The sequence below is a fragment of the Molothrus ater genome, chromosome 2 (genome assembly GCF_012460135.2).
Source record: "Molothrus ater isolate BHLD 08-10-18 breed brown headed cowbird chromosome 2, BPBGC_Mater_1.1, whole genome shotgun sequence".
Classification (NCBI taxonomy): Eukaryota; Metazoa; Chordata; class Aves; order Passeriformes; family Icteridae; genus Molothrus; species Molothrus ater.
Window position 1 is genome coordinate 11,909,460 of NC_050479.2, and position 14,027 is coordinate 11,923,486.

Here is a 14,027-nt window from a genome sequence, read left to right on the forward strand (position 1 = left end):
TCTAAATTTTTTAAAATCAGAAATTTTCTAAAATATCTTTTTCCCAAATTTAAATTGAAATTCTTTTCACTTGCTAAGATCTTATTTCGCTGCATTTCCTTATAACTCACTGCTACCTGCACTGGCATCTGGTAAGGATAAAGAGGCTCATGCTCCACTTGGGACAACTTTAGTGACCCCAAAGGTACAACAGCTCACTAAAAAAGCTGGAGGGGTAGGATGTGGAGTGCCCACTGAGGTGGGACTACAAAGAGCACAGCATTCCAGCAACAGTCAGGGAAGAGATCACAGGGATGGACACAGCAGCAGGATGTAATTTCAGATAGCTGTAGTAAGAAATATGGCCAGGTCCCACAAGAGCTCTACTGAGCTGGGAGGAATTTCATTCAGATGCAAGTACCTGGTACTCCAGTATTGAAGTTGTGGTGAGCTTCCTCTTCTGCTTATTTCACCATGGGGCACTATGGACAAATACAGATGGTATTTGTAGGACTATTTGTAGCACAGGACTTGCCACGTGCTCCTCATAGTTCCTGACAGACATTTGAAAACTGTGTATCTGGTTCAAAACAATTCTAGGTTCTTTCTGGTATTATTAGCAAACATCTGTTTTAGCCCCAGACTGTTTTCCAGGTAGGTGAAAATGGTAAATGCCAGACATGCTATCCTTCAATAATGGACACAAAGGATATAGTTTTCATTGCTTGGTGGCATAAATACTTTTTTAAAAAAATCATATTTTTTGTCACTAAAGGGTCAGTGTCTATAAAAGTCAGATTTGACACTGCATTGGCAGAATTTGCATTACTAAACTTAATTATTGTAAACTTAGGCACAACTATATTTTCTTATTGTCTTGGTTGAGATAAAGTTGACTTTCTTTTTAGCTGCCCATAAGTTGCTGTGGCTTCCAATGGTGTTGAAATCAGAGTTGATAACACTGAGTTGTTTTAGTTGTTTAGTTGCTGAGCTGAGATCACAGTGTCAGGATCTCCTCTGTCTCTTGCACCATTCCCCTGGGAGCAGGCCTGTATCTCAGAGGAAATTGTGAGGAGACACAGCTGAGACACAAATGACCACAGGGTTATCCTAGACCATTTGGAGCTCGTGCCCAGCAATAAAATCTGGGGAGCAAAGAAGGAAGGGGAGCACTCAGAGTTATGGTATTTGTTTCTCTGAGCCACCATTGTGTTGATGGAGCCCAGGTTTCCTGCAGATGGCTGAACCCCTGCCTGCCCACTGGAAGTGGCGAATGAATTTCTTGTTTTGCTTTGCTCGTGTGTGTGGCTTTTGCTTTACCTGTCAAACTGCCTTTATCTCAGTCCAAGAGATCTCTCACTTCTGTCCTTCACCCCACTGCAGAAGGAGTGACTGAGGTGCTGTGTGGTGCTTGTCTGCCCACAGGACTTTAACCACAACACTGCTGACCATCTCAGGACCACATTTACAGAGACAGAAATTTTAAATCCAAACATTCCTTATGGAGGGCAATTTATACTATGAAGGTGTGCAAGATTTTGATGGGTAGATTTCTGCAGACACTTCTCTGTGAAACATTTTAACATGAGTTCATATAATTTCAAATAATTATGTAATAATATCTGGATCTGAAGGTATTATTGTTTAATTGCACAATAAATATTTAATAGGATTGGATCTTTATGCAATAATTATGCTTTTTGCATTTAGAAAATAAAATAAGGAAATATTAAGTAAACATAAAATTTAAAATAATTTTTTAAATTAAGAATAAAATATACAATCTGAATACCTGAATATATTCTATGTATGTGACTTGGGCTATGTGCTGGTTTTTGCATAGCATGCTTTAGATAGAGCAGCACTATCATGCAAATATAAAACAGAGAGGCAAGTTAATAACATTTGTGCAGTACATTTTTTTACAAGAAAGTATGTGAGCTATTTCAAAAGCATGTTGTCAGTTTGCTAGTTATGCCTTCAGGAAATAGTCCCATAAAATGAGTGCAAGCTGCCCTCTAAATTACAATGCAATTTTCTTATTTTAGTAGAAGGTAAGCATTTGGAATACCATCTTGTTTATCACAAATAGGGAACACCACATTTGCTCAATGGAAAATTTTAATCAGTTAAGTGACAGTTGTGGATTCAATTTAACCTTTTTTAGGAGTCTGTTTGAAATACTTAACTACAGAATATGCTGCAGTTTAGGTGATGAAAATGACCTGTCTGTAGAATTACCATTATTGCACATGTAAAGTTATGTACTGGAAGAGAATTTTTGTACACTGCAATATCAACTGGATTTATTTTAGTCAGTTAAAAGAGGACATATCAGAGCATTGAAAAAATGGCTCTCGTAAAGGATAAATATTGTCCTCTGACCCAACTCATCTTCCACCTAGTTTGGGTTATTTTACCTGGGTGGGGGTGAATCAGGGTTTCATGTATCCATTCCTTCAGTTAGTGGACATTTGAGTATTTACTTCTTTAAGAAGTCTCTAAGATCTATTTGGTCTACTGTACTTATATAACACTGATCAATTATTGTGAATAATTTTTCAGTTGCAGTTAACCTAATATATTTACAAAGGAAAACTTTATGAGCATGCTAAAATGCTTTATGGCAGGCTCACTTTCTTTAAGCATGCTATAAATCACACCAGGTATGTCAGAGCCCTCTTCACTATGGAGCCCTCTTTATTTTATGCATGTTTAATATTTAAGAAGTAGGTCTTTTGTGTCCTAGCAAAAAAAGCTCATTATATATGTGCAATTCTATATATATATATATATATGATCAAGGCAGAAATGTGGCATTCCTATCTGGAGAAGATGAATCACTGCTCTGGAAGTCATGTTCAGGTCCATTGTAAATGGACCAGAAGAAGTGTCACTAGCCAGTTCTTGTGGCACTGAAGTGCAGAGTGTAGAAAAGGTTACCCTGTAAAAAGGAGGTTCCAGTGGCTTCACTGAGTAGAACTCAGGATGCTTCCATGGATTGAGGAATTCTGGGTAATCAGGCTTAAAAATTCTCCAAGGGCTTTCTTCTCAGTGAGCAGAGGTCACTCATGACCCTGCACTAAGACATGGGAGGTGGGCAAATAATGAACTAACACAGCACAATGATTTCTGTCTTTCTGTCACAATCATAATAAACTTAAGGACTATATGTCTTACAAATTCAAATGTTATTTTTCTTACCAGTGCTAAAACAGAATGAAGTTGCAGAGTAGTATTCCTGAGAGCCAGGTTCTGTTACACACACATTGGACATGAAGTGCTAATGGCTTCAAAAGAGGTTAATTGCAAAGGAAAATAATGTTCACTATAAGGAAGGACAACCGAATATAAGCCTCAGAAGTTTCATAGGATTTTATCCAGAGGGAACCATTATGATCATCCAAATCTGATTTCCTGCAAAACAGCTCCAGAAACCTCAACTACTGATTTCTTCACTTCATGTCTTTTAAAATGATAGCTAATCTTAATTTACAGAGTTTAAATGCTGCAAGATGCACTACAAACTCCAGCATGTTTTGCACAGTTTAATTAAATTTTATTGCTGAAAAGTCTGCCTCATTTTGACTTTGAATTTATTAAGCTTCTGATTCTAGCCACTGGGTCTCATTCTCCATTCATCGTCAAGATTAAAGAGCTTTCTACCAGCAGAATACTTTCCTCATGTGGGCAGCTGCAGACTACAAACAACTCACCTCTTAACCTTCTTTTTGTTTAGTTAAATAGATTAACTTTTTTTTAGTCTTTTACAGTTGAGACAGGTTTTTCAACCTTTTATTATTCTTTGAGTTCCTTTATAAATAATTTTCAAACTGCTGACATTCTTTTTATACTCTTTAAATGAAAACTGTACAAAAAATTTCAGCAAGTTCTTGCTATCATGGATAGCACTAACCGCCTCCTTGTTAGTCTCACTTTTATTAAAGGTGAGACACAAAGTCCATGTGTGGCTTCAGAGCCACAAAATCACTTTGTAACCTCAGGTTCAGATGGGTGTGCCCCGTGACCTCCAACCGCTCTATGGGAACTGGTAAAGGTTCTTTTGAAATCTTTTACTTTAGCTAGAGATTCCTTTAAGCTATACTTCTAAATAACTTTCAGACAGAACCAGGTTAAGGAATTCTTGCATATATGGAAAAAGTCAAAAAGCCACCTTCTATTAGGCATGTATTATTCTGGGAATAGAACAATTCGATAGCTGAATACACAATAATTTAGTCCTAGATAGAACTAATATTTTTATTGATTATAAAATTTAAATTAATTAATCAGAAAAAGATAAAGTAATTATAAATAATTGCTTAATTGCTTAAAAAAATTCCCCTTAGGTAAATCAGGGGGTTTAAGTATCAGCCATTAATTGTATAAACAACTCTATGCTTACTAAGGTGACATTGAGGGATATGATGAATAGCTCTGACAAAAAGAGTTTTTAAACTAAAAATGTCAGTCCAAGAAATCAGCTTGAAGTATTAAATATCTTCTCTGTATCTAAACCTTTCTGTTTACAGTCAAACTGAAAGGAAAGCATTACTTTTCCTCCAAGTAAGTAGACAAACCAAAAAGAGATATTTTCAGATTTTCTCTTATAATATTTTTACCACCCATGTTTTGGTACCCAAGAAGCAGAAAGATACTAGTTATGGTGGTTACCGCTGTTAGGGCTTTTTTTAGAGCATCATTTCTGTCTTCACAGAATTTTGATGAATTACTCTACTTGACAACTGCTTAAATGTGAATTAAAGTTTGAATCAGTGGCTGAACTGGTTTTCTTCCAAATCAATTTTAAACATGATTTTAAAATTCATAGTCTAGTGATAAAGAAACATTGTTCTTGGCATCTGCTGTAATGATTGTCCATTTTCCTGAGGCCTAGACTGATCCTCTCCTCAGAATAATAAAGGTTTCCTTCTTGTGAATGAGGACTCTGGGGAGCATATTTTCCTTTGTACCATACTTCTCCCTACCTCCTTCTCACTTTGCTGCTCTATGTGTTTTGTGGAATGGACAAAGGACAGTAGTTAGTTCCTGCCACAGGTTTGTAGTCTACATATTCTGCTTCTGTGGGACTTTAAACTTGTCAAGACTTTGGACAGAGAGCCATCTCCCTTTCTTCAGATTCCTTATGAACAGACAGCCACACAAAAGAGCTGCTGGGAATGAACATTATCACTTTCCTATTTCTGCTTTCTCTCTTATATTAGACGTCCAAGGAGAATGCACAGGCTTGTCCTGATCCATCCTCCATGTGTTCAGAATGCTCCTTAGAAAGAAGTGGCTGTTCTGAAGCTGGTATTTCTTCAATATAACTGCTGCCTTTTTGATATTCTGAAATAATCTCTAATTTTCACACAGGTAAGAGAAGCTGCTGCACATCTATGGACCAGTGACATTTGGCAGGTGAACTATATGTTTTATATCCTGCTTCTAAAGAAATTACTAGAAATTGCTTCAGTGACACAAAACTGGGGGTATTTTCCTTAGTTTTCTCATGGTGTTTGGCAATTATTTATAAAAAATGATTAGCTGCTTTCTCATTAGTAAAGCAGTGTGAAACTGAAATCCTCACTTGCTGGAAAGTGTGCATTAAGTTCTTGTTTCTTTGACTTTTTCTCATTGGTGTTCTGCTTGTGCGTGCTGAGGAACTTCTGTGAGAGACAGATTATGACAGATTGGCAAATTTTGGTTCACTTTTACGTATGAAACTATGCAAAGCCATGAACTCCTTAAAGAATTGCAAATAGCATCTTAGTACACGACTCACATGCTTTTTAGAGCAGAGTCAAATCTGAATGAATTCCCAGGGGCTGTGCAGCCCTCCAGATCCTCTGTTCTCTTACACTGGGTTTAAAGTTTTGCATGGTGCTGACATATAACCATTTTCATAGACAAAGGTAAATTTGAAGCCCTGTAGAGTTTTAAGATGTTCCATGTGGGGTCGGTTTTGGAAGCATTGATTGTAGTAAATGATGTAAATCACACTTATAAGCATTGCTGTAGTTAGGTATCTTGATCTTGGGTCTAGTCATAGAAAACAAAACATTTCTGCTAGGAAACCTACAAAATCACACAATGAATTCCAAGCACAAATATTTGCTGCTATTTGTAAGGACTTCTTATCCAAACATCAGAGGACGCTCATCTGTTTCGTTTTCCCAGGGAGGTATTCTAGACTGAGTGCGAGTTCTGCACTGCTCCATGCTGAGATATAAATAATTCCTGTCAGGCTCAGAATAGTTTTGTAAGCCTTCTGAGCACCTGTATTACATGGAAGGTTGGCTTCACCTGCTGTCCATCATTATGGTCCCTGGAATACATTTTAGGATGTTGCTAGACCTTGCTTCATGTCTTGAACTGAAAATGTGTTATTTCGCTGGAAGTGCATTTGTTCACATTTTATTTTTCAAGCTGATATTTTTAGGCTAAATTTCTAATCTTCCCATAAATACTATATCTCATTATAAATTTTATTATTTCTTTGTAGCAATATTACCACATATTAATTCTCTCTCCTGTTTTATGTATCATCAGTAAAAACCACTCATGTGAGAATAATTCCAGCTTCCACAGCAAAAATTAAGATATTAATCAAGATGGATAATAAAGTCATGTCCTGTGGAAAACCACTAGATACTTGTAGTCAACAAAATGCTATTTATTATCATTATTAACTTAGGAAAAATTAAGCTATAATAAAGGTTAATTATATAAATAAATCAGCTTGGACTTCTGAATAACATAAAGCAATTTGTTAATATTTCCTGCACAGACTCTTACCCTCCATAAAACAACCAGTATCCATTGTTAGGAAAGAAAAAGGCAAAAATATTTGTAAGAGTACTACAATGAGCTATTTATAGTTAGTATTGAAACAAAGCAGAATCAAATAAGCATCAGAGCTTGTTTTGTTCATTTGATAGGCTATTGAATGATACATTTGCTCTTAATAGCATTTTTTTTCAAATAATAATGAAATTTGGTGTTATGAATTTCACATTCAGGTGTACCCTATTTGATAACAATAAGTGAAGACATTGGAAAGCTTAAATTTTAATAACCTATAAGCATAAACAATGTGCAATGTAGGAAGTTTTGTTTGTCTAAAAGAACAATTTTCAAAGCAGGCTGTAGAACAGAAAATGTTGCTACTTATTGTCAGATGTTCTTTGCTGCAAAAAATCACCAAACTTCATGCTTTAACTTTTAGTTATGGTACAGGTGAAAATATGGGCTTATGTGTAGGATTACACACCCAGTCCTACCAAATATCTAAAGATGAAGCAACAAGCAGATCAAAGGGAAGAGGCACTTAATGACATGTATGAAACTTTAAAAAAATGTACCGAACAATTTATTATGTAAGAAAGCACTTGTGGTGTTTTACACAGCCTTTAGATGCAAGTAATTAAAAATAGATGAATTAATTTGGAAATAATCTCAATTTAAGTTTACTCAAATGCAAAAAATGCATTATGATCAGCTTACTGCATTTCATGTCCAGGCAGGTACAGGATACCTATCCCTGACATTCAGCACAAGTTCAGATTTATCCCATGGGTTTGCTGCTCTGACTGTTGCTACTGCTCATGGGCACCCAGGAACTTTGCTGTCTCACACACAGGATACCTATCAGCCTGCCTTCCTGAGACTCATTCTGTGATCATCAGTGGCTTCTGATTTTATCTTTTCTCCCTTCTTGGAGTGAGATGGATTTCACCTTCACACCATTGACAGAACCACAAGGCGGCTGCTGCCCCACTGCTTCAATGCTCCTTCCACAGAAGCTCACAGGAATAAAACACTCCAATGGAAAGACCAAGCTAGGGGTGAAACCTGATGGCCCCACATACAGAGGTCACAAATTGTAATTATAATGGTAGCTTTATGGAAAGAAGAAACAAAATCTCTTGGTTACTGGAGTCCCACTTGCTTTACAACCAGAAATATTCTGACTAAAACCTGCGCTGTGTTCAATTGATCACGAGTTCAAAGATCCATTTCAGACATGGAAAGAGAATTACAATGATGGCAGCACCTGACTTCTCTAATGGCAAAGGACTTGCAGGTACTAAGACTGCCATCAAAGTTTTAAAAATAGTTTGACAGCATATACATATATGCAAACATATATACATATATACAAACATATTGACAGCATACCCATATACTGTGGTATGGGATAATCAGCTTTTACTGGTACCACTTTGGAGAGCATCCTATTTCCCTTGCTTCTCTTCATACTGATAAAAACATCAAAACTCAGATTGCTTTTTCTTCACCCAGATTTTGACTCTAGTTTTTCTACTGGGCTTGTTGTAAGTTCCATGTTTAAATCAGCTTTTTTGCTAAGGAGGAAATTACTTTATGGATGACATCCTGGTTCAATTTACATCAATAGCAATATTTTTGTGGAGACAGAATTTCATAATACAAGCTCAAATTATTTTTAAAATTATTACTGTAGGAAATGCAGCTTCCAGAGGCAGAATTTTTGTTTCCTGATGCTTTTAATAACATAATAATGAACAATTTTTCACACTTTCCTATAAGTAAAGTGTCGTCTTTATCCAGAAGAAAAAAAAGGACAATGAAAGTGAAAAAAAGGACAATGAAAGTAAAAAAAAAAAAAAATCCCATGGTGATACAAGCAAAAGGGGAAAAATAATTTAAAGAATAAATTAAGTATAATTGTGTACTACAATGCTATACACTAATCCACCTGATTTTTTTTCCAATGCTATTTCAGAAGAATGCTATTCTTTAAGGCTATTTTTAAAGAATGTTTTAATTTATGACATATTTCTATGTGTCCTGCTTTCCATATTTGAAAATATTGGCTTCATTTTCAGTACAATGAGAACTGCTGAATTTTCTCACTTTAGATGTACCAAAAAGTCCTTGTGATGTACTTAGATAGGTTTCCAAAGAACAACAGCTTCTTGAATCTGTAATTTTATTTTGGACTTGAAACAAACATGTTATTATGCTGCTAATTGTTGTCATCAGTCAACTCCATTCTTGAAAAATATGTCTATCATTTTGGTGATTAACTTGCTTTGGGAGAGTTGTTAATACCTTAATAAATAAGTCAATATTAGATTTTTTTCTGAACTAAAACAGACACAAAAAGGTCTTAGAAATCTTGAAATTTAATAAAGATAGATGCATTTTTAGCATCTCTTTCAGGTCTTTTTCACATTTGATTTTCATTTTGCTGCCATCTTTCACTATTTCTGACAATATCATGTTGGATGAAATACAGTGAGTCAGTAAGAGAATGTGTTGCAGACTTCTGTTTATAACCTAACATCTGACTGATTCATATTAGAACATCTTGTCAGCCACACAAGAGAGTACAATGTGTTTGTTAGCTGGATTCTTCATTTAGAATGTTTCTGGGTTTGTTGATACAAATTCTGTATCATCAGAGAAAGAGGAATGTTTCCTCTTCCTATTACAATTAAAGGATGCCTTCTGCTGCCAACAAATGCACTTGTGTTGGCTTCTAAAGACACAGTCCTCATGAAAGAATTGCAATAAATACATTTTGGTTGGGTTAAACAACAGATGGTTGACATCTTCTACAGTTTCATTTCTCCAGTGGTATTTTGCCACCCTTTGAAAAGCTTGAATTGTAGCACTTGTGTTATTGTTGATTTTGCAATAGGAACCAATCTGGAAAGCAGTAATGACATCTCCAAGAAGGGTAAATGTTTTTCTGCAGTTCCCTGCTCATAAAGTCTGAGACAAAGAAAAAGAATAGGTAATCTGAAGGGTCCACCTTTAGTTATGTAGCTCATCTGTGAGAGATTGGAGCAAAAAAAACTATGCTGGCAATAAATGTCTATAAATGTCAGTATGCCTCCTTCCTCCTTATTGAAAAAGGTGAGAAATTGTTGTAAACTTCCAGTTCTTACTTTCATGCCAAGACCTTTGACTTTGGAAATAATTGACATTGTAAAAGCTTCTTTTTTCTTCTCTAAGCCATTTGGGAATTGGAAGATGCAATGGAAAGTTGAATATGGCTGGTAACACTGGAGGGCTTCTAGATGAAACAGAAACATTTGGTCTGAACTCAGGAACACCTTAGGCATGGATTCCCCAGTGAAAACATTCAGAGCTGCCAGTAGAAGTAACAATCTAAAACTTTCTCTTTGCAAACAAATGTTACCATGACTGACCTTCCTGTGAAAGGAAGAGGGTCATGCTGCACACAGCTCCTTTCATCTCCTGCTTGGGCTCAAGCAGTGCTGTCCTCAGCAAGCAAACTCTCCTGTCACTCTCACACATGAGCAGCAGAGACACGCTGGGACAGGCACTGTCTTCATGTCCTCCCACCCCTTACCTTCCCTGTGCTCTGCACCACACCCAAAATACTTTCTGCACTTCTCTAAGATTTAATCAGTCATGATTATTTCAAATGGATCCTTGGGAGCCTTATACAGACCAGGTCACTTGCAAGAGGAGAATAAGTTGCTTTGAAGCACGGTTAGGCAAATATCAAAATGGTTTTTGCAAAGATGAAAAACTGCCCAGAGATATGTCAGTTTAGACAAAGATGAACTTTTTAAAATAAGTGTGTGAAGAGAGAGAGAGAGAAAGAATTTATGGTACAGGCATAAAGATACCCACATTCTCACCCAAAATGTTCAGCCAGCATAATCCTGATATTCAAAAATGTTTAAGGGTTTTGCTCATCTTCCAAAATCAAATTTAAAAAAGAAAACAAAACCTCCAAAAACTGAACAAAACTGAAAGCCCCAACACCTTCATATAAGCTCCTTTCCTTTCCTTTCCTTTCCTTTCCTTTCCTTTCCTTTCCTTTCCTTTCCTTTCCTTTCCTTTCCTTTCCTTTCCTTTCCTTTCCTTTCCTTTCCTTTCCTTTCCTTTCCTTTCCTTTCCTTTCCTTTCCTTTCCTTTCCTTTCCTTTCCTTTCCTTTCCTTTCCTTTCCATCCTTTCCTTTCCTTCTTTCCCTTTCCCTTTTCCTTCCCACATTTCTTGAGCAGCATTCCTTATCAAAGGATATCATGTCATCTGAGCTAAAGAACAAGCTGAAAAAGAGCTACATATTTATTGTACCCTGTATAAGTTTTCTTTGGGGGAAAGCAAACAAGATCAAAGCACATTTCAGTATCCAACACATCCATATTGATTCAATGTAAAGATGTGCTGTGCTAAGAACTATGTTATATGAATTTTCAACTTGGTCAGCAAAAAAAGAAGTATCTTGGAGTTTAAAACTTCCAGTGCTCATTTTTTCCACTGCTCACAGATGATAGTGCCATTTTTAAATGAAAACCATTTGGCTTTAAGAACATGGGATAAAGGATAGCAATACAGTGCACTAATCTCTGAGATAGAAAGCATTTTGAAAAAGCTTTCAGGAAAAGCAGTCAGTCATATTGATTTGGAAGGCAAACAAAGGAACTTATGGATCAGAGAAAAGGCTAAAGAACTTGTACAGGGCTATTAATGACCAGAGCAGAATGCTAGCTATCCTGTGTATTTTTTTTTAATATACTGTTTTTCAGGGGGAATTCAAGGTAGATCTTAATGTTTAGTTGAAATAGAGATACTCCTTCAGCATTTGGGTTTGGGCTATTTTGTGTAAAGCTGACTTGCCTCCCTTTTTGACAGAAATTGTGAGAATGAAACAGAACTGGTTGTAGAATTCCCCTAGAGGGTATCCTGAGTGATGGTTGGCAGAATGGGAGCTTGGAGAGCTACAAGGAGACCATGAGGAAATTCCCTTTTCTTACCAGATGATCTGTACTGTTATGAATTGGCCATCACAGTGATGGAGAAATGAAATGCAATGGGACACAGCCTCTCTCTTCCATGGCATACAGAATATAGGCCACTTTGGGAGGTCCTGCCTGGAGCCCCAGGCACTCCCCCTCTCCCTCTTTTCCTTAGCAGTTGGATACTACTCCAGATGCAGTCACTGATGTCCAGTGAAGGGAGAGGATCATTTCCACAGACATGCTGGCTGCACCACTGCCAACACAGCCCAGGGTGCTGGGGCAGCCTCTGCCACAGGCCCCACTGCTGCTTCGTGTTAAACTGGGTTCTCTGCACCTCTCCTGCAGCGCTTTCCCCAGCAGTTCTCCCCCGCTTTGGGTTGCTTCGTTGTCCTAGGGTGATGTTATGATGCTTGTATCCCCAGTCATCTGTTCTGGTTATGCTGGATATTATGTTCTGTGCCTTCAAGACTGGCTCTGAAAAGTGAAGTTTTGTTTTGTTAACAGCTGCTCACCCCCCCACGGTCAGCGGGACACAGACAGGGCAGTACATAGTGCTGCTTTTGGCTTTTTGCTCTTGCTCCTGCTTTGCTCTTGCTTTTTGCTTTTGCTTGTTAGTTAGTATAGCTAGGCAGTCCAAATTTTCCCTAGACTGTTTCTCCTTTCCCTTTTTTGGACCTACTCAAGTCTCCTCCAGACCAGGACCTGGGAACACCGAGAGTTTGCACCCTGTGGCTGCAGCAGCTGCCCCAGTGCCGGAGGGACTGAGAACAGAGCGACCACCCCCAAGAGAGACTTTCTGAATTTGTCACCTTTTCAGAGCGGTGAAAGAGTGGTGTCATCTGGTATTGTTCATTTTGTGTGCTGGGGGGGCTGTGCCCGTTAAATAAACAGGTTCTTTGCACTTCTCTCTGAGGAATTCTTCCCAAACCAGTTGGGGGGAGGGGCCATATGGGTTTGCTTTCTGGAGGGGTCCCTGTGGAGATTTTCTCCCAAATTTGCCCTAAACCAGGACATTCATGCCATTCCAAAGCCAAAGGATTCACCCCTTGCCCATGCAGAGCATCTTTCAGTGCAACACCTTCTCATCTTGAGAGGGGCTCACAGGTCACGTGAAGAGAGGATATGAGACAAAGCAGCGAGGAATGTTACACCAGCCCCTTTCTGAAGATAGAATTGATTTTATTTTTTAAACACTGATAAATTAAAGAGATCAGTGTGTTAAGCATATGGCCTCATTAATACGCAGAGCAGACAGGGGATTTAGCAAACAGATGAAGGGCTGCCTGCTGGTACTTCTCCCCTTATATCTTTCTACATGGCTGTGAAAACGTTTTGTCCTGAAAAGCAGAACCTGCAGCACAGAGGGGAACTTGTCTCCACAGCCACAGACCCAAACTTTTTATCCCTGGGGTCAGTGAGCAGTAAACAAGGGTTTGAATTCATTACATTGCTACCTGGGCATGAAACTGTGAGTAGGTGAGAGAATGAGAATGAAAAAAGTATTTTCTTTCCTTCCTATTTAAGCTCAGAACTATTTCTGTCTCTTGTAAAAAGACACTGGATAGAAGTTCATAATGCAAATGCTTTCTCTTGGTGGAATAAATGAATCATAAAGATACAGCCATTCTATAGCCACTTTTTCATATTAGGACAGTATTCTTATAAATGTTTGTTTTTAAGTATGAGAAACAATAGAAAAGTTTTTTAATTAAGTGGCTGGAGTTATTAATTAAAAATACACGAACTAATAATATAACCAAGAAACAATACTTGAATATAATGCAAAGAAATATTTTGATTCAGGACTTAAAAAATGAACTAAATCTAGTATACAGAATTTATTAAAATGATTAATAATGACATGGAATTGCTATTTTAATTGCTTTGTTAATCATAGGGGCATAATTCAAAGTTCTTTAAGATGAACAACTTCATTTGCATGTGTGCTGTTCCTAATTAGTTTGATGCTTTGTGCTAATAGAATGGTCCCACAGCAAGAATGTATCTTTAGAGTATTTGTAACAAGTAATTTATTAAAGCTTAGTCTTCTACATTTGGTTATGGTGAAAGAGTTGGTGACTTTGTTGAACACTGAATGCTGTTACTGCCTTTTCATGACTATGACAAAGGAGGGAAATGTATTGTCCTCAGAGATGGATGCAAAGAGGTGACAAGAGCCATTTATGTAGTTAGGAGAAAATAACCAGTAGCACTTTGTGAAAATGACATTTAGCAAAAAATATTAAAAACAATGACAGCTACAGGCTGTTTAAATTCATATC

General features: G+C 37.3%; 1 protein-coding gene across 1 annotated transcript in view; it reads right to left on the reverse strand.

Moving 5' to 3' along the window:
* IL1RAPL1 (interleukin 1 receptor accessory protein like 1) overlaps positions 1-14,027 on the reverse strand; it is a 682,112-nt gene that overhangs the window by 87,366 nt on the left and 580,719 nt on the right.